This window comes from Bidens hawaiensis, unplaced genomic scaffold, assembly GCF_021521415.1.
Source record: "Bidens hawaiensis isolate Kalapana, Puna unplaced genomic scaffold, B.hawaiensis_p1.1 tig00007257_1, whole genome shotgun sequence".
NCBI lineage: Eukaryota > Viridiplantae > Streptophyta > Magnoliopsida > Asterales > Asteraceae > Bidens > Bidens hawaiensis.
In genome coordinates, this window is record NW_027491501.1 from 243,727 (window position 1) to 267,685 (window position 23,959).

At 35.4% G+C, this 23,959-nt stretch overlaps 1 pseudogene across 1 annotated transcript in view; it reads right to left on the minus strand.

Annotated features, from left to right (window-relative positions):
• Positions 1–8,807: 8,807 nt before the first annotated feature.
• The window catches only part of LOC143634849 (putative LRR receptor-like serine/threonine-protein kinase At1g07650), a 78,987-nt pseudogene continuing 63,835 nt past the window's right edge, over positions 8,808–23,959 (minus strand). The window contains exons 8-20 of the transcript XR_013153945.1: positions 20,928–20,999; positions 20,774–20,839; positions 20,480–20,545; positions 20,337–20,375; positions 18,035–18,093; positions 17,563–17,939; positions 16,991–17,186; positions 11,434–11,577; positions 10,948–11,066; positions 10,641–10,851; positions 10,042–10,282; positions 9,520–9,673; positions 8,808–9,137 (exon numbers count right to left, since the gene is read on the minus strand). The product of XR_013153945.1 is annotated as a putative LRR receptor-like serine/threonine-protein kinase At1g07650 (transcript). The remainder of the gene's footprint in view (positions 9,138–9,519; positions 9,674–10,041; positions 10,283–10,640; positions 10,852–10,947; positions 11,067–11,433; positions 11,578–16,990; positions 17,187–17,562; positions 17,940–18,034; positions 18,094–20,336; positions 20,376–20,479; positions 20,546–20,773; positions 20,840–20,927; positions 21,000–23,959) is intronic.

Here is a 23,959-nt window from a genome sequence, read left to right on the forward strand (position 1 = left end):
GTGTGTGTGTGTGTATGTTACAGGTACAATTATTTGAGGATGATACTCGAAGAAGACATTAAAATTTAAGGTATTTTAATAAACGGACAACTTGTTAAATTGTTCTTTAACCTTATATTAATAAGTTATAATTGTTCATCGATATGGTCTAAATTAGACATACTATTATAGAAATATTTCATACACTTTTAAGTACTTTTGAGTTAAATTCTTAATAGAAAATACTTTTAGTTGGCTTATATGTGGGTTTTAAAGTTCTAAGAGATAATGAGCTAAAATTGGGTACTTTTATTAAACTTGAGACCAAGGAGCGCTTAATAATAATAATAATAATAATAATAATAATAATAATAATAATAATGACAACGTGATTTATACCATTGAAAAATCAAATGCCTAATTGTTTATCTTGCATTTATTATTTAAATGAGATTTTGAAGTCAAGGGTATACAAACGAATTGAAGAAAGATGAAAAATTATAAGATGGTCATATCAATTGTTTATAAATTATATTAATTAATTTCTTGTTTCTATGAAATCTTGGGCAGAACGTGTGATGTTGGATAAGGAAAGAAAATAAAAAGAACAATGATTAAAGAGGGCTAGCAAAGCTTGGAGAAAAAGGCACATGTAGGTCGGCATATGATAGATATTTATATATACTTAAAAAAGACTCTACGGAGGGGTATTGGGAGACAACCCTACGCGGGCAAAATAATCAACACAGAAGGGCCCCAAAGTAGTCGCAAGCAAAGAAAAGAATAATAGAAGAAAGTTTTTTGTTCGAGCCGAGATCGTTTGGGTTCAACACCTACTCAACCAAGCATCATCACTATTCGGATTGAATTTATTATTATAATTATGAGCTTGGTTGTTGAACTTTATTTTTTTAGTTTCCTTGATTTTAAGATGTTAGGCTAAACTTTATTAGACTGCCTAGGCTTGTGATGAACCATTGTCTGAAGTTTATTTTATTTGGAATTTTCTTTTTGTTATGGTTTTATGATTCATTTAACTATTTAATTTTACTTCATTGATGCATATGTGTACTTGGTTTTGGTTGTTCTAGTTTTATTATTCCACATTATCCTTGGTGATTTTCTGTCATATAATAGGATTTTGTTAGGTCATTTACTATTTGTTCTTGACTAGTTTGTGGTTGATTTGCAATAAAACCACAGGAATAATATTATTAGTCAAACGAATAAAAGTGTGCTGCTAACCTAGAAAGTTGTAAGGTGATGGGTTATTGTTAGATCTTTGTTGATTAAGATTGCTAGATTTAGTTCTTCGCAAGGAGTCTGTCTAGGTTTGATTAATTAGCATTGTCTAGCGAGTCAATTGAGTGTATTAAATTACCTTTAATTTATGCGCTGTAAGGTAGGATTTCACTATAAAGGTACTATATCATAATTAATTAGATAATCGTAAAGAAGTCTAATATTAAAACTTGTGTGTCTTAAAACTTGTTAGAAACTCATAGGTGTCTTCTTGAAGAGTCAGGGATCCTGTTCGGGTTTTCTTTTAAGTGTCTATTTTACTATGCTAGTTCCATAACTATTATTTTCCAATTATTTGATAACTGAAACTTTGGGGATTCTAGCCTGGGTGGTTTTTCATCATCATCTGAATCAGTCAAACTTGTTTATCTTATGTTTCATTATTTGTCTTTTATTAATTAGTTTAATATAATATAGTTTAAAAAACCCCCCCTTTAATAATAATAATAATAATAATTAAATAATCGTGTCAGTTAGTCGAGTCTAATTAATTAGTTAATATACGTAATTTAAAGAGTCTCGTGGGTTCGATATCCAGACTTACTTAGCTTTACTAGAGTCGATCGGTTCACTTTCCAATTAGTAGTTTAATCGAGTTTAGAGAGTCTAGAGTATTACTTAGTGTCTAGATTAGTGTAATTTAGTTAATAATTATTATACTACTTTTAGAACATGAAGTTTTTGACGCCGTTGCTGAGGACTCTTGGCGATTGCGTTATTAGCTCTGGTTGGACTTACTTGCTATATACGTGCTATTGTGTTTTTGCTTTTGAGTTTTTAGGGTTTTAGTTAATTAGATTTTTGCGTGTTTATTTTTTGCTTTGATTCATAGGTGTCTAATTGTCCGTATATTTTGCTTGTTTAGATTCTTGTAATTATGTGTGAAATTTGTAATGGACCTCACTTTACCAATAAATGTCCATACTATAGTAACCTTAATTGCGATACGTGTGGTGATCCTCATTTACCCTGTGATTGTCCATACAAGGGTTCTAGCTTTATTTGTTATAGATGCGGTGGTTTTCATATGACTCGTGCATGTCCATATAATCGTACTAACCCCTATGTGCAGCAACAGTCTTATCTTTTACAGGGGTCCTCGTCATATTTTTATAACGAACTGGATCGGGGAAATCAATACAAACAAGGGCAACATTATGGTCAACATTCTGAGAGCAACCCCAACAGGGGTGCTGAGGTGTATTTGAATAAGATCGAGGAGTTGTTGACCCGGCCATTAGAGAAGGATGCCCAATACCAACAAAAAATAGCTGAACATGATGTTATATTAAGAAATCAACTATCTGTTTTTGCATCTCTCCAGGATGTAGTTAAAGAAATCTCTAGTATACTAACAAAGGTGGAAGAACAGTCAAAACAAATCTCCCAATGCGTTTACGAGTCAGATAGCGAATTTATTCGAGAAACCGAAGAGGAGAGCATGCAAATAGAGCAGCAACCGACACCTGGTTATAAGTATGATGCAGAAGGCAACTATTTGGGATACATGAATCGGTTGGGCTAGTTGTTTCCGATGTTTCCAGAAGATAGGAAGTAGCCGATCATGGAATATGTAGATGAAGAAAAGGAGCTCATCCCAGATACGGAGACACAAGTGGCTGATGAAGTCCCACCTTAGGTTTCACAGGTATGTGTTTCTAATTTTACTGAGTTTTGCAGTGACTCTGATGATGATTGTGACGAGGAGGAGTGGGCTGCATATCTGAGATCAAATATGGTGAAACCTGTGTTTGAGGAAGAGATAGAATTGGGAGAGTCACTCGAGCTAATGTTGGATATGGTTAAGGTTGATAATGAGCTTAATGAGGAAGATGAATTCCTGCATCTGGAGTTGATGGATTGTCGGATTATGACGGGGGAGACAAATTGGACGTTAATGAGGATGTTGCATTTTTTGAGGCCCTACTTGTAGAGGACAGTGTGGATGAGGATGTGGTGTTAGAGGAAGAACACCATTGCCGGCCCGTGGACTGTGTTTTAAATGCTGATCAGGAATCAAAACCACGGTATAAGGCCGAGGATGATAAGTTACCTGAAAACCGAAGTTGCGTATACTTTAGAAGATGGTCTACGGGAGTAAAAAAGCCATTAACTGTTAAACACGACCAGTCTTCTCGATACTTACAACGCATTCGGTTCTTTCCAGGTAAGTTTAAATATAGGTGGTCTGCCCGTTACTGATTTTTAAATCTAATTTAATATTGTGCGGTTCCATCATTGATATATTACTGTTTGATAAGTACTGGGTGGAACTAAACGGGTTAGATATTGTCCAGATCAAGGAGAAACCTCCTGAATAAGTTCAAGTGTGGGGAGGTTTCGCAGAGTTTGTATAATTAATCGAGTCGCTAACGTAGTTTTTGTAGTTCTTCTTTATTTTTGTGTTTTTAAGTTTTGCTAGGGTTGAAGAGAGAATGAGTGAGCTAGAGAGACGATCCACAAGAAGCATATAATGAATCAAGTGTGGGGATGATGGAGCAGTGAAGCCGTATACTTCATGTTTATTTATTTGCTCATGATTATTATCTTTTATATATGTATTGGTGAAACACTTTAATTGCATAATATCTATCATTTTGATAAAATACATTTTAGATATGTTTGTTTTGTTTTGCCGCTTACGTTCCTGTGTGAGAGAATGAGTTACTGTTTGCTGAGCACATTCGTAGTTGGAGGGCGTTCATGGAAGATGACTTTGGCATCATATTTCATGCGCATATTACCAACTAAGTCTTTTCCATTATCTAGCTTATTAATTTTTATATTATTTTATTTTTATTTTTAGGTTTTTAGTTTTTTGTAGTCCGACTTTATTTAAATTTTATTTTTATTTTATGTCTTCTTATCCTTGCATTGAGGACAATGCAAAATTTAAGTGTGGGGATAGGATACTTGAGTCTTATTTAAATCTAACTTATAAAAAAAACTAAAAAAATTGAAAAATGTTTTAAAAATGTCTCTTGATTATAGTTTTTTTTTCTTTTTTGCGTTAAAGTGGGAGATGATGATATTTATCGGAAATTGGTTTTTCAAACTACTAATAATATGAGATAATATAAAATAAAAGGCACTTAACTTGGGATGTGTCGGTAGGCTCAACCTTGAAAATGGAAGGGCAATTTGATAAAATGGGTCGGAAATCTTTTGTGGGTAAAGTTTTTTGACCATGGAAAATAACTAATGAAAGGTCGGGCCATACTCAAGCCTCAATTCTTGGTATGAAAAGTGGAAATATTATAAAGTTTAAAAATTTTGAATACGTTATCATATGATGTTTGGGTAGGTTTAACGTTAGAGTATGTCGTGTAGCTTGTGATATAAATCTTAAACAGCTTAGTTTTAGTGTTTTATATGATGCTTGGGTAGGTTTAACGTTAGAGTATGTCGTGTAGCCTGTGATATAAATCTTAAACTGCTTAGTTTTAGTGTTTTACACTTCATTGACGTATGGTTTTATAACCTTAATTCTTGTAATGATGGGATGCCTCGGGCCCGGAGACCTCTGTATGCAGTCTATTCATCTGGGTATTCACAATTCCTAAGTGGGGTTGTGAATTTTAAAATAAAGCTAAAAAGAGCAAACACGCAGTTTTCTGCCACATAAGTCAATAAACATGATCACTATGTACTTAAAGTACAAATACACTACTGACTTGATCATCCACGTTGTTAACCATGTGGGGTCCCATTGCTCGCGTATCATTACCATTAAGAAACGGACCACAAGGGACATGCTACATGTAAACCTTACAGATGAAATTTTGCATACTCACCTACGGTGATGGTTCGGTGTATTGCTTGATAACGGGGTATGTCATGTTGTGGGGAACACTAGCTATTAATTAATTGTACCGTAATCGTATCTAATGGCTGCTTGGTAGACTTTGATGCTTAAGCTTAGGTGGATAAACAATACCCTTGATCGTCTTAACTATTCATGAAAAAAATAGAGCAACAAAAGTTTTAAATCTACTAATTTTGAGGTTTAAGTCAAGTTGGGATGGTCTGGTCCGGTAAAAGCTGAAAATAAGCGGGTCTTAATTGTGTAAACCACTGAGTAATATTATTGTCGGATCTTATTTGTCCTGGTAAAGAATAAGGCGTGTGTTTAAGTGGACAACAATATCGGTGATCGCGGTTTTTGCGTCTTCCTAAAATCTAAAGTAATCTATACGTTAAGACTGTATTTTCCGATTCTGATTCCATTGCATTAGAATTTTTCAGGGACCAAAAAAAGAGCAAGTGTGGGGATATCTAATATGGCATAAATTAGACATATTATTATAGAAATATTTTGTACACTTTTAAATACTTTTGAGCTAAGTTCATAATAGAAAATACTTTAGTTGACTCATATGCAGGTTTTAAAGTTCTAAGAGATAATGAGCTAAAATTGGGTAATTTTATTAAACTTGAGACCAAGGAGAGCATTATAATAATAATAATAATGACAACGTGATTTATACCATTGAAAAATCAAATGCCTAATTGTTTATCTTGCATTTATTATTTAAATGAAATTTTGAAGTCAAGGGTGTACAAACGAATTGAAAGATAGATGAAAAATTATAAGATGGTCATATCACTTGTTTATAAATTATATTAATTAATTTCTTGTTTCTATGAAATCTTCGGCAGAACGTGTGCTGTTGGATAAGGAAAGAAAATAAAAGAACAATAATTAAAGAGGGCTAGCAAAGCTTGGAGAAAAAGGCACATGTAGGTCGGCATATGAAGATATTTATAGATACTTAAAAATGACTCTACGGAGGGGTATTAGGAGACAACCCTACGCACGCAAAAGAGTCAACGTAGAAGGTCCCAAGGTAGTCGCAAGCAAAGAAAAGAATAAGAGAAGAAAGTTTTTGGTTCGAGCCGAGATCGTTTGGGTTCAACACCTACTCAACCAAGCATCATCATTATTCGGTTTGAATTTATTATTCTAATTATGAGCTTGGTTGTTGAACTTTATTATTTTTGTTTCCTTGATTTTAAGATGTTAGGCTAAACTTTATTAGACTGCCTAGACTTGTGATGAACATTGTTTGAAGTTTTATTTTATTTGGAATTTGCTTTTCGTTATGGTTTTATGATTCAGTAAACTATTTAATTTTACTTGATTGATGCGTATGTGTACTTAGTTTTGGTTGTTCTAGTTTTATTATTTCACATTATCCTTGGTGATTGTTTGTCATATAATAGGATTTTGTTAGGTCATTTACTGTGTGTTCTTGACTAGTTTGTGGTTAATTTGCAATAAAACAATAGGAATAATATTATTAGTCAAATGAATAAAAGTGTGTTGCTAACCTAGAAAGCTGTAAGGTGATGGGTTATTGTTAGATCTTTGTTGATTAAGATTGCTAGATTTAGTTCTTCGCAAGGAGTCTGTCTAGGTTTGATTAATTAGCCTTGTCTAGCGAGTCAATTAAGTTTATTAAATTACCTTTGATTTCCGCGCTGTAAAGTAGGATTTCACTATATAGGTACTATATCATAATTAATTAGATAATCGTAAGGAAGTCTAATATTAAAACTAGTGTGTCTTAAAATTTGTTAAAAACTCATAGGTGTCTTCTTGAAGAGTCAGGGGTCCTGTTCGGGTTTTCTTTTAAGTGTCTATTTTACGATGTCAGTTCCATAACTATTATTTTCCAACTATTTGATAACTGAAACTTCGGGTATTCTAGCCTAGGTGGTTTTTCATCATCATCTGAATCAGTCAAACTTGTTTGTCTTGTGTTTCATTAATTGTCTTTTATTAATTAGTTTAATATAATATAGTTTAAAAAAACCCCCTTTAATAATAATAATAATAATAATAATAATAATAATAATTAAATAGTCGTGTCAGTTAGTCGAGTCTAATTAATTATTTAATATACGTAATTTAAAGTGTCTTGTGGGTTCGATATCTGGACTTACTTAGCTTTACTAGAGTCGATTGGTTCACTTGCCGGTTAGTAGTTTAGTCGAGTTTAGAGAGTCTAGAGTATTACTTTGTGTCTAGATTAGCGTTATTTAGTTAATAATTATTAGAGTACTTTTAGCACATCATTCATCTACAATCATTCTTCAATTAATAAACATCAAATGATTTATATGAACTTTAATTAATTTTTATTAAACTCTTTTTGAATAAAAAATCTCAAAAGTCCCAATTTGTCATAGTTTCCTTTCCATTTAGAACTCGTTAAAATCTAACATACATACGTACTTGTTTAGGATAATCCACCGTGATTCTCTGCCTCTTTGTTCGACTCATTCAAACTGTCATTTCTCATTTTCGAGGTGAGTTTCTCACACCCAATTTGTAACGTTTTTACATATTTTTGGGGATAATATATATATATATATATATATATATATATATATATATATATATCCTATTCAAATAAATTTCCTGCTATTATTATCACAATTCATATCATGGACTTGTTTGTTACTTGCTCAAAATTGCGTGCATGGATTTCTTCGATAAGTATGATCATACGCTCTCCTTTACACTCAGAACCGTGTTTCGAGTGGAAAGAAGACTCTAATCCAAGTACGTTGGTTGTTACTAACTGAAAAGGACATTTATTTATCCTTTACACTCAGGTGTAAATAGTCTTTATTTTCCTTTTTCACAAGTTTCATTGAATTGTATAGTTTTTATATATTATTTCAACTATGTGAACTCACCAACTATAAAGTCAGTTGATATTATTTTATATATATATATATATATATATATATATATATATGTGTGTGTGTGTTACATGTACAATTATTTAAGAATGATACTCGGAGAAGACATTAGATTTTAGGGTATTTTAGTAAATGGACAATTTGTTAAATTGTTCTTGTTTTTTTTCTTGTATTTCTTTATCTTCGAACTTGTGTATTTGATGCTTAAATTAATTAATGATTCATATTGTCACTTAATAGTGTCACATGTGTTTTGAGCAATCTACACGTAACACTCATCCGTTTGCGCTTAAGCTAGCGTGTCGCACATTATTTGTGATATATCTGTTAATCTTTTCAAGAATAGATGATTAAGTAAAGCAAAAACTAAATAGGTGTTATTAATGTTGTTCTAGTTCAAAGGGAACCATGCCTTTTAACTAAGCTATAGTGCGAGGGATCCAAAAGGAGAACTCGAGTTGACGCTACTTCGCATCGTGGAAGGGGATGGCTCATCCTCGGCATAGCGTGGCGGGCTAGATGGCTCAGGAAATTAATTTGACACTTTTAACCCCATACTTTGGTTAAATGCAAAAAATGTAATAAATTTCATGAAATAATGTTCGTGATAGCATCGTAACATGCGATAACATACATAACTAAATAAATACACACCATAAATGGAATAATGCATCTTTTATTAAATAAAATAAAATGAAGGATCCGAATTGTAATACGGGTCGACTACAAGTAAATGAAAAATAGCATTCATATCCAACAGAACCTATAATACTTAGAACTGAACGATTTAACAACGATGACTCCATCAAAAGGTGTCATGGCGACTTTGTGATGACAGACTTCGTGACAAATGACTTTGTATATGTCTCGTCATGCTTAAGACGTGTTTCAGTGCGATCCTCCCAGGATCGATTTCCAACTGTATTATTCTCCGGGAACGAAATTGAAGAAACCTTGCCCTTTTGAAAATTTTGATATTTGCTTCGGCCTTCTAACATGTTAATGGTTTGAGAAATCGTTGGGCGATCGCTATGTGATGTTGTGGTGCAGAAAAGGGCGACATTTAGAATTGTTAATGCTTCTTTTAATGAATAATGAGACCCTAAATCTGGATCAACCACTTCTAATGGATTTCCTCTTCGTGCCTGAAAAATAAACAAAGAAATGTTAATGTTGACTTTTCCAGCCAAAGATCTTGGTTTCTAAATGGCTTCACAAAAAGAAAAACCACTAAAAAATGGTCATATGACGGGCACATAAGATCATGTTTTTGCCAAATTATACGGTTCATTGATGTGTTTGACGATCACTGAAATTATTGATTTGACCATGTACCAAGTTATATGGCCCGTGTGTCCATTTTTCGTCACATCATATTCTAATCTGCATACACAATTTAACATCATGACCCATATGATGTGAGACGAAGGCTGGTACAGATTTAGGGGTGATGTCTCTTTAGTATCACCCTTTGCAAAAACTGACTATTGTTACATATATAAAACTCAATGATAAGATTTTGCTCACCCAATCAAGAAGAAAGTTATAGTTTTCACCGCACCGCTTCTGGTAGTTGTTGCTTTTTCCACTAACAATTTCTAGTGTCACAACTCCAAAACTATATATATCTGCCTTCGGTGTCAAGTAACCGCGCATGGCATATTCTGGAGCCATATAACCTCTTAAGAACAAAAATAAATAAATAGACATAAGTGACAACCTGAGCAGAGTTATTGACTGAGATGTAGTATAAAAGTTACTTATGAATGAGCCAATTTGGTTGTATTTTATATCAAACATGCCAAATAGGTCTAGTAGGTCATACTATAAATATAAGCTAATAGAGGAATGGGTCAAACATGTTAAATCCTCCTTTTTTTTACATCTCCTAAATTGTTTCTATTCGAGTATTTATTTATATACAGTATTTACTTATAAATTTTTACGCAAAGCGTTTGTAGGTAAACACAACTAAACCAACTCCGTTGATACCAATTAGTTTCCCGTTAAACCAGTTCCTGTATGAATATGAGTAATTAGAGAACATACACTGTTCCTGCAACACGAGTGTCGATATAGGTATTTTCATCATCATTAAGCTTTACTAAACCGAAATCAGATATTTTTGCATTGAAATATTCATCAAGCAAAATATTACTGGCCTTGATATCTCTATGGATAATTGAGAGGTTTGATTCTTCTTGAAGATAAAGCAATCCTCGAGCAATCCCTATGCATATGTTTACCCTGACTGGCCATGTGAGTTTTGCTTTGGCCACTTTGTCTGCCCCTGCAGAATTTAATCACTAATTTGAACTTTCTGCATTAATGTGAATGAGATGGTTCTTTCAAATAAGTTTTGACGGCTAATGGAGTGGAAATTTTAACCAAAGAGTTGTGTTGTCCCGAATGGGTAAAAAAAACATTTAACTAAAAGGGAACATGTAAAGTCACCCAAACTCTTTTTCTAAACTGTTATTCAACTATCTAGATCATAGTTATTATAATAAACTGATAATATGTCTTTATGTAAAAGAATGGGAAAAAAAGTCTCTGCACGCAACCGTACATAAAATGTGTTTCAACCCGATTTTGTTTTAACCTTTCCATCTTAGCACATGATATAGAAACAAAAAAATTAGTCTCACCAAAAAGGACACGGGATAAGCAGTTATTTGCCATGTACTCATAAACCAAAGACATTTGGTTCCCTTCTACACAGCATCCATAGAGTCTGACAAGATTTGGGTGTCGTAGTGCAGAAATCATGGTAATTTCATTGACAAATTCCTGTGCTCCTTGTTTAGACTTTGATGATAGTTGTTTTACTGCAATTATTGTCCCATCCGACAATAGACCCTACATAACACAAGGTTGAATATCAACAGAAGATAAAAAGAGTGTTCTATTTTAGACTTGTGTTTTGATCAATTGCCATTTTAACACTATAATCACCTTGTAAACTGCACCAAACCCCCCTTCTCCAAGCTTGTTTGATTGATCAAAGTTCTTTGTTGCAGCTTTTAACTGTTTTAGAGTGAAAATACCTGTCACTAGATCTATATCTCTAAGAACTGTTCAACAAAAAAAATGTTATATATCAATTCTTGTGTCTAACTGTTGCGCTATGACTTATGCGATGGTTAGAAATAACATTTAAGGTGGCAAGACGGGTTGGCTAGCAGATTGGATTGAAACGTTTGTCAGTTTTAGTATCGATTAATGTAGGACGAGTGACCTTTAGTCTGTTTTGTTTTGTTTTTTTTTTTTTAAATTAAAGAAGGTCAATGTGTTAATTGTAGGCATTACATATAGATTTCGACCTGTTCGTGATTTAGCTAAATGTGTCCCATTTTACCTGTGTGAAACAAAACACAACCCAATTACATAGGTAAAATATGCCACCTCTATTAAAACAACAAAAGATAATGAAAGTTTTACCTGTATCTGCTTCTTTTCCCTTCATAATATAGCCTTTTCTCCACAAGATAAAAATGACTAAAACTACGAATAAAAGTCCTCCACCAACCGTCCCAACTATTATGCCAACAGGAATCTTTTTTCCAGAATTTGGTACCTCAAAATCTGGAAAAAAAGGCATTGAAGGCAACACTAAGTGAAGTTAAACCATTATTATCTTTTATCTTCATTAACTAAATTGGATGGCATTGAGCACTACGTTAAATACCAGTGGTTACAAAAGTGTTGTTACGTTTAAGTATTAAAAAATACTACTTTAATTTTGGATTCAAACGTCAAGAGATATCCATCCTTGTCTTTTTGTTGGATCAAATGTGGGAAATAAATACGTACTGTGTTTGGAAAATTATTGCACTTAACTTTTTTTCTAAATCCATACAACTGTGACCTAAAAAGTCAAAGCACACTTAGCTCTATCTTTTTGTTGGCACAGTGACCTTTTGTTGGATAATGCTGACTAAGATTGATGATATGGCATTGAACAAGTAAAGTGGAGTAGTGCTGACCGAGAAAGCAGCAATGAATAAACGTTCGTGTGAACGTTGGAGTCGTTCAGAAAAGGAAGGAGGAGTGCCACCTTTCTAGGAAGAACAAGTCTAGTTTTTAGCCTATTTAAGTAGTCATTCTGTTTAAGTTTTTATGCAAGTATTCAATTGTTTTCTGCTTTTGTAATCGTTGAAGTTATAATACAAAAAGGCATTCTGCAAGTTTCTGTCTTTGTTATTTCTCTGTTTCCAAACTCTGATCCAACCAACATTTTGGTATCAGAGCAAGATTTCGATCCTATCATATGCCCAAATACATAAACTCAGCAACCATGAGTGCACTAGCTACCAATCTAAACCAACCAAAAGAAAACTCGTTCCCGTTTTACTGTCCCTCTCTTACCTCTTCAAACTACACCACATGGGCCATCAAGATGGAGGCCATAATGGACGCTCAAGGCTTATGGGAGGCTATCGAACCGCAGACTGGGGTGGTTGCGGATGAAAAGAAGAGCAAGATGGCTCGAGCCTTCCTTTTCCAAGCAATTCCGGAGGAGATATTGCTGCAAGTTGCCAAGAAAAAGACGGCCCGTGAAGTGTGGGAATCTTTGAAGACAAGATTCGTGGGTGTAGATCGGGTTCAAAAGGCTCGATTACACACACTCAAAAGTGAATTTGAAGCAATGCGCATGAAAGACAGTGAATCAATTGACGAGTATGCCGGAAAACTATCCGGTATGATCACTAAATACAACAGTGTGGGTGCCGTGTTGGAGAATGAGGAACTGGTACGTAAATTGTTCGATACTGTAACTGAAAAATACATTCATCTGGTTGCGACCATGGAGCAGTATTCTGATTTGGAACGCATGCCTTTCGAGGAGGCAATTGGGCGGTTAAAGGCCTATGAGGATCGAGTAAAACTGAGGCAAGGTGGATCTTCAAGTGAAAATGCTTTGCTTTTCACTAAAGCAGAAGGATCATCAAGTGCCAAGACTTACAATAAGCAAGGGTCCGGGCGTGGACGTGGGCACACTAATGGAGAAAGAGGAGGCAGAAGCAACACACGAGGTGGTCGTGGATCCAGTCGAGGTCGGGGTGACCGGTATGCAGGAAAGTCATACAAAGATACCAACAACACAAACCGAAAACCAGGTGACAAGAAGAGTCACATTAGATGCTTTGAATGCCAACAACTTGGGCATTATGCGTCTGAGTGCAAGAACAAACAAGAGCAAGAAGTGCACTTGACAAAGGAACCGGAGGATGGACCGACGTTAATGTTGTGTGTTGGTGAAGAAGAAATACCTTCAATGGTGTTATTGCATGAGGAAAAGGTGTTTCCTAAGAGTCATGCCACCCGGAATGGAGAGAGTGAAGATTTGTGGTATCTTGACAACGGTGCAAGTAATCACATGACAAGCATGAAAAGCTCCTTTGCAGAATTGAATGAAAGCATAACGGGCCATGTACGGTTTGGTGATAACTCAAGAGTAGAGATCAAAGGGAAGGGTACAATACTCTTTCAATGCAAGAATGGGGATCAACTAATGATTCCTGAAGTATACTTCATACCAGCCTTGAAAAGTAACATCTTGAGCCTCGGACAGTTAACTGAAGTCGGGTATGATGCTTGGATGCATGATGAATTCCTGAGGGTATTCGATAGTCACAAGCGGTTGGTGATGAAGATTCCAAGATCAGCAAACAGGTTATATAGAATAACTTTAAAAATTGCAAAACCAGTGTGCTTGAAAGCTAGCATGGACGATGAAGCTTGGATATGGCATGCAAGGTTGGGACATGCCAATTTCCATGTGTTAGAATCGATGGCCAAGAGAAAGCTGGTAAGAGGTCTACCGTGTATCTCACACCCTGAACAACTTTGTGAAGCATGTTTGGTAGCCAAACAAACTCGGAAAAGTTTTCCAAAAGAAGTCAATTGGAGAGCTTCTAAGCCATTGGAGTTGCTACATGCCGATCTTTGTGGCCCGATCACGCCCCAAACATGGGGAGGTAACCGTTACTTCCTCCTCATAGTCGATGATTTTAGTCGGTTCATGTGGGTGTATTTGTTAAAAACGAAGAATGAGGCTTTAGAGAAGTTTCAAATCTTTATGAAAAGAGTTGAAAAACAATCTAAACATGGGGTCAGTATGTTGAGAACAGACCGGGGTGGGGAATTTAATTCCCAAGCTTTTACAAACTATTGTAATCAAATGGGGATCAAAAGGCAAACCACAGCCCCCTACACTCCACAACAAAATGGTGTTGTGGAACGTAGGAATAGAACGGTTATGGGCATGACTCGTTCTATGTTAAAATCATTTAAAGTGCCAGAACCATTGTGGGGAGAAGCTGTGCGCCATTCTGTGTATTTACTCAACAGAATTGTTACAAAGGCTGTAAAGAATAGAACCCCATATGAAGCATGGATGAAGAAGAAACCAAACTTAAAATACTTGAAAGTATTTGGGTGTGTTGGGTACGCAATGAAATTAACAGGTAACTTCCAAAAGTTGGAAGACAGGAGCAGACCTATGATTTACTTGGGAGTTGAGCCTGGAAGTAAGGCATACAGAATGTACAATCCAAAGGAGAAAAGGGTAGTTGTATCACGTGATGTGTCCTTCTATGAAACAAAAGGATGGGATTGGAAGGAGGTACAAAGTGAAAGGTCCATGTCAACAGGAATTTTTTTACAGCCAAATCCCAATGAAGATATCAACCACATGGAGAACTTGCATGGGAATTCAAACCAAAATACCCCATGTCCAGCAGACCAAAGTTCACCTACATCTGCTGGTCCCACAAGAAATTTGCAAGAAAATCCTCAATTTCCCATGCAAGATGAGGAAGACCATGATGGATTTTTTGATCATACACCACCAAAGGGCTTCAAGAAAATTCAAGATGTTTATCAACAGGCTTCTGCAATGACCGATGAAGAAGTACGTAAGTTGTATGAGGACAACGAACTTCTTCTGGCTGATGACGAACCTGTTTCGTTTAAGGAAGCTTCAAAGGAGGAGTCTTGGAGAAAAGCAATGCTGGTTGAACTAGACTCAATTGAAAGAAATAACACCTGGTCCTTAACCCAACTGCCACAAGGAAACAAAGCTATTGGGTTAAAATGGGTGTATAAAGTAAAGAAGGATGCGAAAGGTTCGGTAACTAAGTACAAAGCTCGTTTGGTAGCAAAGGGGTATGTGCAGCGAAAAGGTGTTGATTTTGAGGAAGTGTTTGCACCGGTGGCACGATTGGAGACCATTCGTTTGATACTATCAATTGCAGCTGAAAGAAACTGGCTTGTTCATCACTTAGATGTCAAGTCAGCCTTCTTAAATGGAGAGCTTAAAGAGGAGGTGTATGTAACGCAACCGTTGGGCTTCGAGATTAAAGGGAAAGTAGGTTGGGTGTACAGGTTACACAAAGCACTCTATGGGCTTCGACAAGCTCCAAGAGCTTGGAACACAAAGCTTGATATGTCCTTAAAAGAAGTTGGTTTCATCAAGTGTGCACAAGATCAAGCAGTATACAAGTTGCAAAACAACAGGTCAACTTTAATTGTGGGTGTGTATGTTGATGATTTAATTGTAACAGGGTCTAATGAAAGGGAAATTGAAGAGTTCAAGAAAAAAATGAAGCAAGCTTTCGATATGAGTGACTTGGGTCTTCTAAGTTACTATTTGGGAATCGAAGTTCAGCAAGGTGACCAAGGTATCTTCATTAAACAGGAAGGTTATGCAAAGAAGATACTTGAAAGTACTGGAATGGCAACGTGCAATGATACACAATTTCCTATGGAAGCAAAATTGAAGCTGACAAAAGATGAGAATGGCAGATCAGTGGAAGCCACTGAGTTCAGGCGAATCATTGGCAGTCTACGGTACTTGACTCATACTCGACCTGATCTAAGCTATTCGGTTGGGGTGGTGAGCAAGTTCATGCAAGAACCTAAAGCGAGCCATCATGTAGCAGTAAAGCAGATTTTACGTTACATCAAGGGTACAACCGGGTTTGGCTTGTGGTATAGAAAGGCTGGAGATGGAAAACTGTGCGGGTACAGCGATAGCAGTCACGGGCTGGATATTGAAGATAGAAGGAGCACCACGGGTATGGCGTTCTATTATTCAAACAATTTAATCACTTGGACCTCACAAAAACAACAGACTGTTGCGTTGAGCTCCTGTGAGGCTGAATTCATGGCTGCAACAGCAGCAGCTTGCCAAGCGTTGTGGCTGCGAAATTTGCTTAGTGAATTGACTGGAAGTGAGGCGCAGAAGGTAAAACTCTTGGTTGATAACGAGTCTGCAATAGCTTTGATGAAGAACCCCGTATTTCACAAACGAAGCAAGCATATTGATACGAAGTTTCACTTCATACGAGAGTGTGTGGATCGGGATCAAATACATGTTGAACATGTACGGGGAGAGCTGCAGAAAGCAGACATTTTAACAAAGCCGTTGCCACGTATAAAGTTCAAAGAAATGAGGAGCTTGATCGGAGTGGAGGACATTAACCAAGTCAGCATTAACGGGGAGAATGTTGGATAATGCTGACTAAGATTGATGATATGGCATTGAACAAGTAAAGTGGAGTAGTGCTGACCGAGAAAGCAGCAATGAATAAACGTTCGTGTGAACGTTGGAGTCGTTCAGAAAAGGAAGGAGGAGTGCCACCTTTCTAGGAAGAACAAGTCTAGTTTTTAGCCTATTTAAGTAGTCATTCTGTTTAAGTTTTTATGCAAGTATTCAATTGTTTTCTGCTTTTGTAATCGTTGAAGTTATAATACAAAAAGGCATTCTGCAAGTTTCTGTCTTTGTTATTTCTCTGTTTCCAAACTCTGATCCAACCAACACCTTTAACCGATATGGTGACAGGAGTTCAAATGAGTGGTAATTTTGACTTCAAAATTAACTCAAATAAAACCTCACTCTTAATGGTTTGTTGGGTTTATGCGCGCAATATCTAACATCAGGGATAAAAATTGATCGAAACCAGAGGTGATAAATGAAGCATACGTTACTTACCTGCTTCAACTGATATAGCTGATATAATCGGACCATAATTTCCGCTTTCAGCAATAACGGTAGTGCCTTTTCCAGCCCAATAAAGTCGAATCTTCAGGGTGTTATACTTAATAGTAACATTATAAGTCTTTATAACTGCAATACCAGCACCTCCAGCCTCTTTAAGTAAATCAAAATCCTTTTGTTTTAACTCATCCTACAAATAAACTTTCCATATGTTAATTAACCTTTCTTTTACAGTTGCATTATTTGAGGGCTAACTGCATACAAGAGTTACCGACACTGGTTCGATTTCTATTTAGCCCAGAAAAACCTTAATATTTATTTATAGTAAGCGACTTTCATTCCATTTAAGGTAATCTGATCCTTTGTCCAGTCAAAATATTACGAATGTTAAAAACAGGTTAATTAAGAAATATGTATCATTTTCCGTAGCTTATATCAAGTTGTTGGTTTCCGGGCCCGAAACAAAGTATTTATTATTTTTTTACCCTAAATAGAAAACAGACCGAATTCAGTTTGTTGCATTTAATGCCGATTATTTTAGTCTGAAGTTGAATAACCTAACCTGCATGTTTATAAACATCAAATACACGCCTCCCATGCCTTGTATATAAGTTATCGTGGGTGAAAACGATCTCTGCAAAGTGGAGTTTGACAGTATAGTTCCCGTTCAATAGACACAATCCATAATAAGTAAGACTAACGGCTGCAGTGCGAACTTTTGTATATAGTTCGATTTCAGATATAGATATATTGTTCAACGCAGAAGCGTTGGCAACAATATAGACATCAGTGTCACTATCTAAGAAGTTTCCTGTGCTGCTAAACGCCCAATATCCACCGTTGTGGTATGATGAAGAACCGTCTCTTTCTCGGTCACCTTCATAGAGGGTGCTATGAACTATTTCTTCACCACCCCCACAATTGATGTGGAGAGAATGACCTTCTGATGCAAAACATAATTAATTAAGACACAGATGAACTTTATGTGTAATTGCGTATAGTAGTTATGTAAAAAAATATAAAACTAAGTTAGCTTACTCTCTTCATTTGATTTGGTACATGGGAAGTCCTTCCTTATACATGGATTGATGTTGTTTCTACACACAAAATACAATATAATATAATATAATATAGATAAATCATTGTCTTGTTTTACACTCAATATGGTTCGTGTGAGCCCAGGTTAATCCTTGGCCACCATGGAAAGCCTGGCCTGGTTAAGCCTAAAAGTCCCAATATCAGTTTCCTAACAGCAACAATAACAATTGTTTGGCCAATAATCTGTGACTTGTGATATCAAAATGTGAAACTCGTAATATATTCATGGTCAAGTTACTAACTAAAGTGAGCGGAAAATCCGGATACGAGACGAGGGCTTCAGTGCACGAGTTTAGTTTCAACGGGAGGAGATTTTCTAGTGTGTTTGTTATTTGGCTATAAATAGGACCTTAGTTGTCATATCTATGTGTGTGTTTGTATGATGTAAATCACCCATCCAAGAGGAGTTCACCATGGGTGGGGTCGGTCCGCTTAATATATTTCATCGTTTACTGATAACGAGATCGTTTCTAATCTATATAGTCTTTATATTATTTATTCGGTCGTTTGATTTACCGCACCCGTCTCGGAATATGTATCATGTGAAAATTCCGTCCGTGGTCGTTTGGGGATCTACAACCATCATACCCAATAATAATCCAACCAACAACAAAGCTATTGGTAGAACAAGGCAGGGTGGGATGTATAGTTCCTAACAGTTGAAAATAAATCCCCGTTAGGCCCGGTGCATATCGGCTAATAATCCTAGTTCACCATCATAGCTGCTACGTTTTATTTATTTAGTTTAAAGTTTAGTTATTTGTATTAAATATTAGTTAGTGTTTGGGCCATAAAGACTTTAGGAAAAATAACTTTTAGATTAGGGTAAAAGTCATGGCAACAAAACAAAAGGGTGCTAGACGGTTGTTTAAAAACTGTTGTAACTGATTAAACGCAACGTTTGGAAGCGCCTCTTCATCCTCTATATAACCAAGCGATTGTTTCAGTCATTTGTAGAACAAGATTGATTTGTAAGTAATAACAAGTTTGTGTTTGTGTTTGTGTTATCTTGTTCATATCTCAATTTCTTTTCATCTCATTTAATTAATTGCATATGTTGCAATTCAGTTTGTTGGTGATTGTGGGTAAATCATGACTCCACCTTTCAAGAGAAAGTCGATCCCTGTAAATCTATTTACCAACGCTCCAAAGCCCAACTGTGGTCATTGTGTCTTTTTTTCAACATCATGTCTTTTTTTTTTCTTTCTCATTTTTTAACGAAGACAACGGAGAAAACATTTTAGTTTTTTTAGCTTTTCTTTTATTTATAACTTTTTATTATTTTTGTATTGAACTTTTTAAGCCACAAATTTTTTCATACTTCTCATTTCATTTGTATCTCCATTTATATTTTTACCTAACACTATATTTCAAATATTAATAAAATGAAAAGTTAATAAAATAGTAGAATCAGTAGTGAAGATCTAGCCACAAGACCAAAATTTCATTCCCTCTTTCCCAATTAAGGGTATAACCATGCTTTACCAATTATTTTAGAACTAGACCTAGGCTTAGTTAGGCCCAAGTTTTAATGTTCTAACTAGGGATGTTCAGAGTCAGATATCCGGAGTTTAAGATATCCAAACATTTCGGATAGTGGATTTCACTGTCCGAATATTTATCCTAAATTTTGGATATCCGTTTCCAATATCTGAAATTAAAAAAAAAATTGCTTCAAAATTGTTGTCGGGTGGATCCATTCCAATGAATCACGCTCCCTTTAATTCATCATCATCATCATCATCATCATCATCAATTAACTGATTTGACACAAGCACGGTACTTCAATTGAATCAAATATTTGGAGATCAACTTGCAAATCAAAGAAGGCTCAAAAACCCCCTTTTCAAATGGGGTATCAATTTTGTTCAAGAATCAGAAACCAAAATGATTGATTGTTCAATAAAAAGAGGGTTTTCGTTCCCTTGATTCCAATTTACTTTCATCGTCTTAGAAACGTTGATTTTAGATCTATCGTACCACCGGTAACTGGCTACGAAAGGAGAGTTGAAGTTCTGATGTCGATGATAGGCAGCCTGATAGCGGCGCGTATGAGAATTAAAAAAGTGATATGGTATTTTAGGGTTTTAACATGCCATATTTGTTTAAAATAATTAATTAAATATATATATAATATTTACGGATATTTTTCAACACCCCTACTTAGAATACCCAGTCGATAGTAAAGTTGTTACTGATCTATGTGAGTGACCTCAAATGAAGTTAGGGCCATGTATCTTACTGTTTATTTGTTGATAAAGAATAGCTCTCCACCACGTTTCTGAGTCATACAATAGAAAGTTTGTTTACATTACCATAAATGACAAAATATATAATTATATAACCAACCCAATGGCCCCTTTGCGACCAGGAAAAATAACTTACATTGTCTATTGCTCACACGATTTTGGGGCAGAAGCATCCCAGGTAAACTGATTATATGAAACATCCCTGTAAAGTATAAAAGCATATATATAAGTATAACCGCAACTCACGATTAAAGGTTTATTTAACGGTGACACTATTATTACTCCCGCTTGGAAACCAGCTTATTGAGCCAAATCGCATCCCCACCTTTGTCATTCAATCACATAAAATGACATTAAGGATCATTTTTTGGACATTTGATGATGCAAATCATGTAGTAAAATGATAATTACAGAGGAAGATTATCCTTACACGTTCTTGGTGCTTGACAAGACCCATCGAGGCATAGGTCCACTAAGATTATTTTCGGTTAGGTACCTATTAAATAATGCTCACATTTAGATAATTGAACACTACTATTAAGAACTTAGAAGACAAAGGTAGTAATCTTGAATAACTAACATACATATATTTTATTTTTGTAAGTTGGGAAAATGATGATGGTATGTTACCGGTTAAATTGTTGAAACTGAGGTCTCTACATCAATAAAAGAAACAAAAATTTAGTTTCACGAGTATGTAAATTTGATCAATAGCACATATATTCAATATATGATGAGTGGTAACAAAATAATACGTTTCGTTAAATAAATGAAATCAGTTTATAGTTTATATACTCTTAGTGGATTTCTCGTTTAGAGGATGTTAAATTGTGCATTTCGAAAGTGATATAATCGGATATTTGTTTGTAATTAATAGTAGAAAACCATGTTTGAATAGTGAATACGATTTGTTGTATGATTATTCGATAATCAGTTCAGATCTTTAAAAACTTTCAAACATTTCAAATGACCAAGAGGACATTTTGTTAAAAAGAAAAAAAGCAGAGATGATATGCTTATCGAAATGAAAATACAAGTTTCAATAAGATTCAAGCCTTATATAAGTTATAGAGTTTTCTCTTATTAGACTAGCTAGAAGGCCTGTGAAGCATCCAATGCTTCAGAGAGGGGATTTCTTTTGTAGAGACGAGTGCTCAAAACGCACAACAAATCACAAAGGTCAGAGTGGAGGAGAAATCCATCTTGCTAAAAAGAAAAGGAGGGCCTTTAACCTATGAAGCCTGTTGATTTAGATAGAACATAAAAAACAAGATTCCCCACTATAGAAAGACAAAGAAGATAGAAAACTATAAAACTTCTAGCAACTCCAACTTGAAAGATCCGAATAGTTTATACGAAAAGTATAAGGGTGGTACGGAAGATCTTAAGGGACGGTTTGGTAGAGATCTAAAGTTCATGGACGAAGTTGAATAATTTGGTGCCAAAGTTATAGGTTTCCAAATTTGAATTTGTCTTGTTTTCTAAGTTTCATGTAGCTTATATATAAGGCAGAATTTTATTTGTTTCAAAAATTTTGTTCTTGTTTATTAATAAAAAGAGTCGCATACATGTTTTATGCAATATCGTGTTTGAAGTTTTTGATTCACTTGTCTAAGGTTTAACAAATGGTACCAGAGCTGAATGATCTATGCTAGTGTTTCCAGTCGACGGCAAGTCTTGATTGAAGTAGTAGTTTCCAATCAAATGCATAAAAGTCCAACAAACCGATCGCGGTTAAGGTTCTAACTGCATGTGTTCAAATTTTTGGTCGTAGTGAAGATTCTGATCTTGGGTGTTCGTATTGTCGGCAGTCGTAGCCTACATAAGGCCAACGGTAGCCGTTTATTTAATCGCAAGGCAAATAGAGGTGACCATGAAAGTGCGAGGTACAAGGTTTAATTGTTCTTTTGCATGTTCGTGAGAATAATTCCGCATCCGCTAGTGCAAAGTCTCGATATTGCTTTATATATATATATATATATATATTGTTTGAATATATATAATTGTGTGTTTGAGAAAAAATTGTTCACCATTTATTTTGTTGGGAATTAGCTTAATTGGTGAATCAAAAGTGAACCGAGATTATTTTTGTGATATTATCGAACAAGAGCTGCATCCATATCTAAGTGTTATTTTATCATCAATAGGTAGCAATTATTATTTTTTGGGTTTTGTTGGTGTCACGCGTGTTGTTTTGTGGTTCCAATCGAAGTAACGAAATCGAGTGCAACGCAGAAGTTGTCGAGAATTTTGTAACAAAAATAATGGAAGAACTCCAAGTCGTATGAGGAATCAAGAAATTGAACCAAAGTAACTCCAAACAATGGTCGACATGCATCAAATCGTATCTTCAAGGTCAAGATCTTTGGCAGGTAACGAACGGTTCCGAGACGGGACAACCCACGAACGATATTAATGGTAGTATCGAGAAATGGCATTTGAAGTCGGGCGATGTTTATCATCAAGACAACGGTTGATTATGATGTTCTTAATCACATTCAAGATCTCAAATACCCAAAGCAAGTGTGGGATACGTTGGAGACCTTATTCAAGAAAAAGAATGATGCTCGATTACAACTAGTCGAAGGTGAGTTTATGATGGTTTCTTAAGGATATTATCTGATCGCCTAATATTTTCGCAAAGTAAAGAATCTTTGTCGTGAGATTGAAGAACTCGATCCACAGTCTCGGGTTAGCGTTGCTCATAAGAAGCAGATACTCATCCACGGTTAAAGGCCGGAATATCTTAACTTCATTACTGATATCCAAGGGTGGGCGGCCCAATCGAGTATAACTAAGTTCGAGAATATTCTTGTTGGACAAGAAACCTTAGCAAAATAGTTAATCAGTGTGTCTATTAAAATCGAGAGAGAAGCCTTGTATGTCATGTCGGAAGAAAGGAGAGCATCAGTTTAATAAAAATCAGAACCCTAATGGTGAGAAAGGCAAGAGTGAGTACCGGGAAAACGAGAAGCATCATTGACTGAAGAAGAAAGAGTGGAACAGAAAATGTTGAAGATTAACAAACCAGCAAAACTGATGTTGGAGTTTGCATGAAGTTCATGCAAAGTTCAAGTGATACAATGTACAACAGAATAATGGAGTTAAGTTCGAGAGGAAGCATGCACCAAGTGTGGATGGAAGAATTGTTTTGAGTACCATGATAGTTGGTTATGAATTTGAGAAAGAAAAAGTTGTTTCACATCTGAAACCAGGCATTGCAGTTCTAAACAGTGGTAATCTCGAAAATAGCTCAACGGTCACTAGGAAAAAGAATCCTGCTGGTAGAGTGAAAAAGTTGAATCACTGAATCAAGCTCAAAGAGGTGCGAGCTTTACAATGTGTGAAGAATCTTGGAGAAACAATGGAAGGTATTGAGAGGAGTGTAAAACTTGGAGCAACACCAACTTGAAGGATCTGAATGGTTAATACGAAAAGTATGAGGGTGGTATGGAAGTTCTTAAGGGCGGTTTGATGGAGGTCTAAAGTTCATGGATGAAGTTGAATAACTTGGTGCCAAAGTTATAGGTTTACTAATTTGAGTATGTCTTGTTTTCTAAGTTTCATGTAGCCTATATTAAGACATAATTTTATTTGTTTCAAAACTTATGTTCTT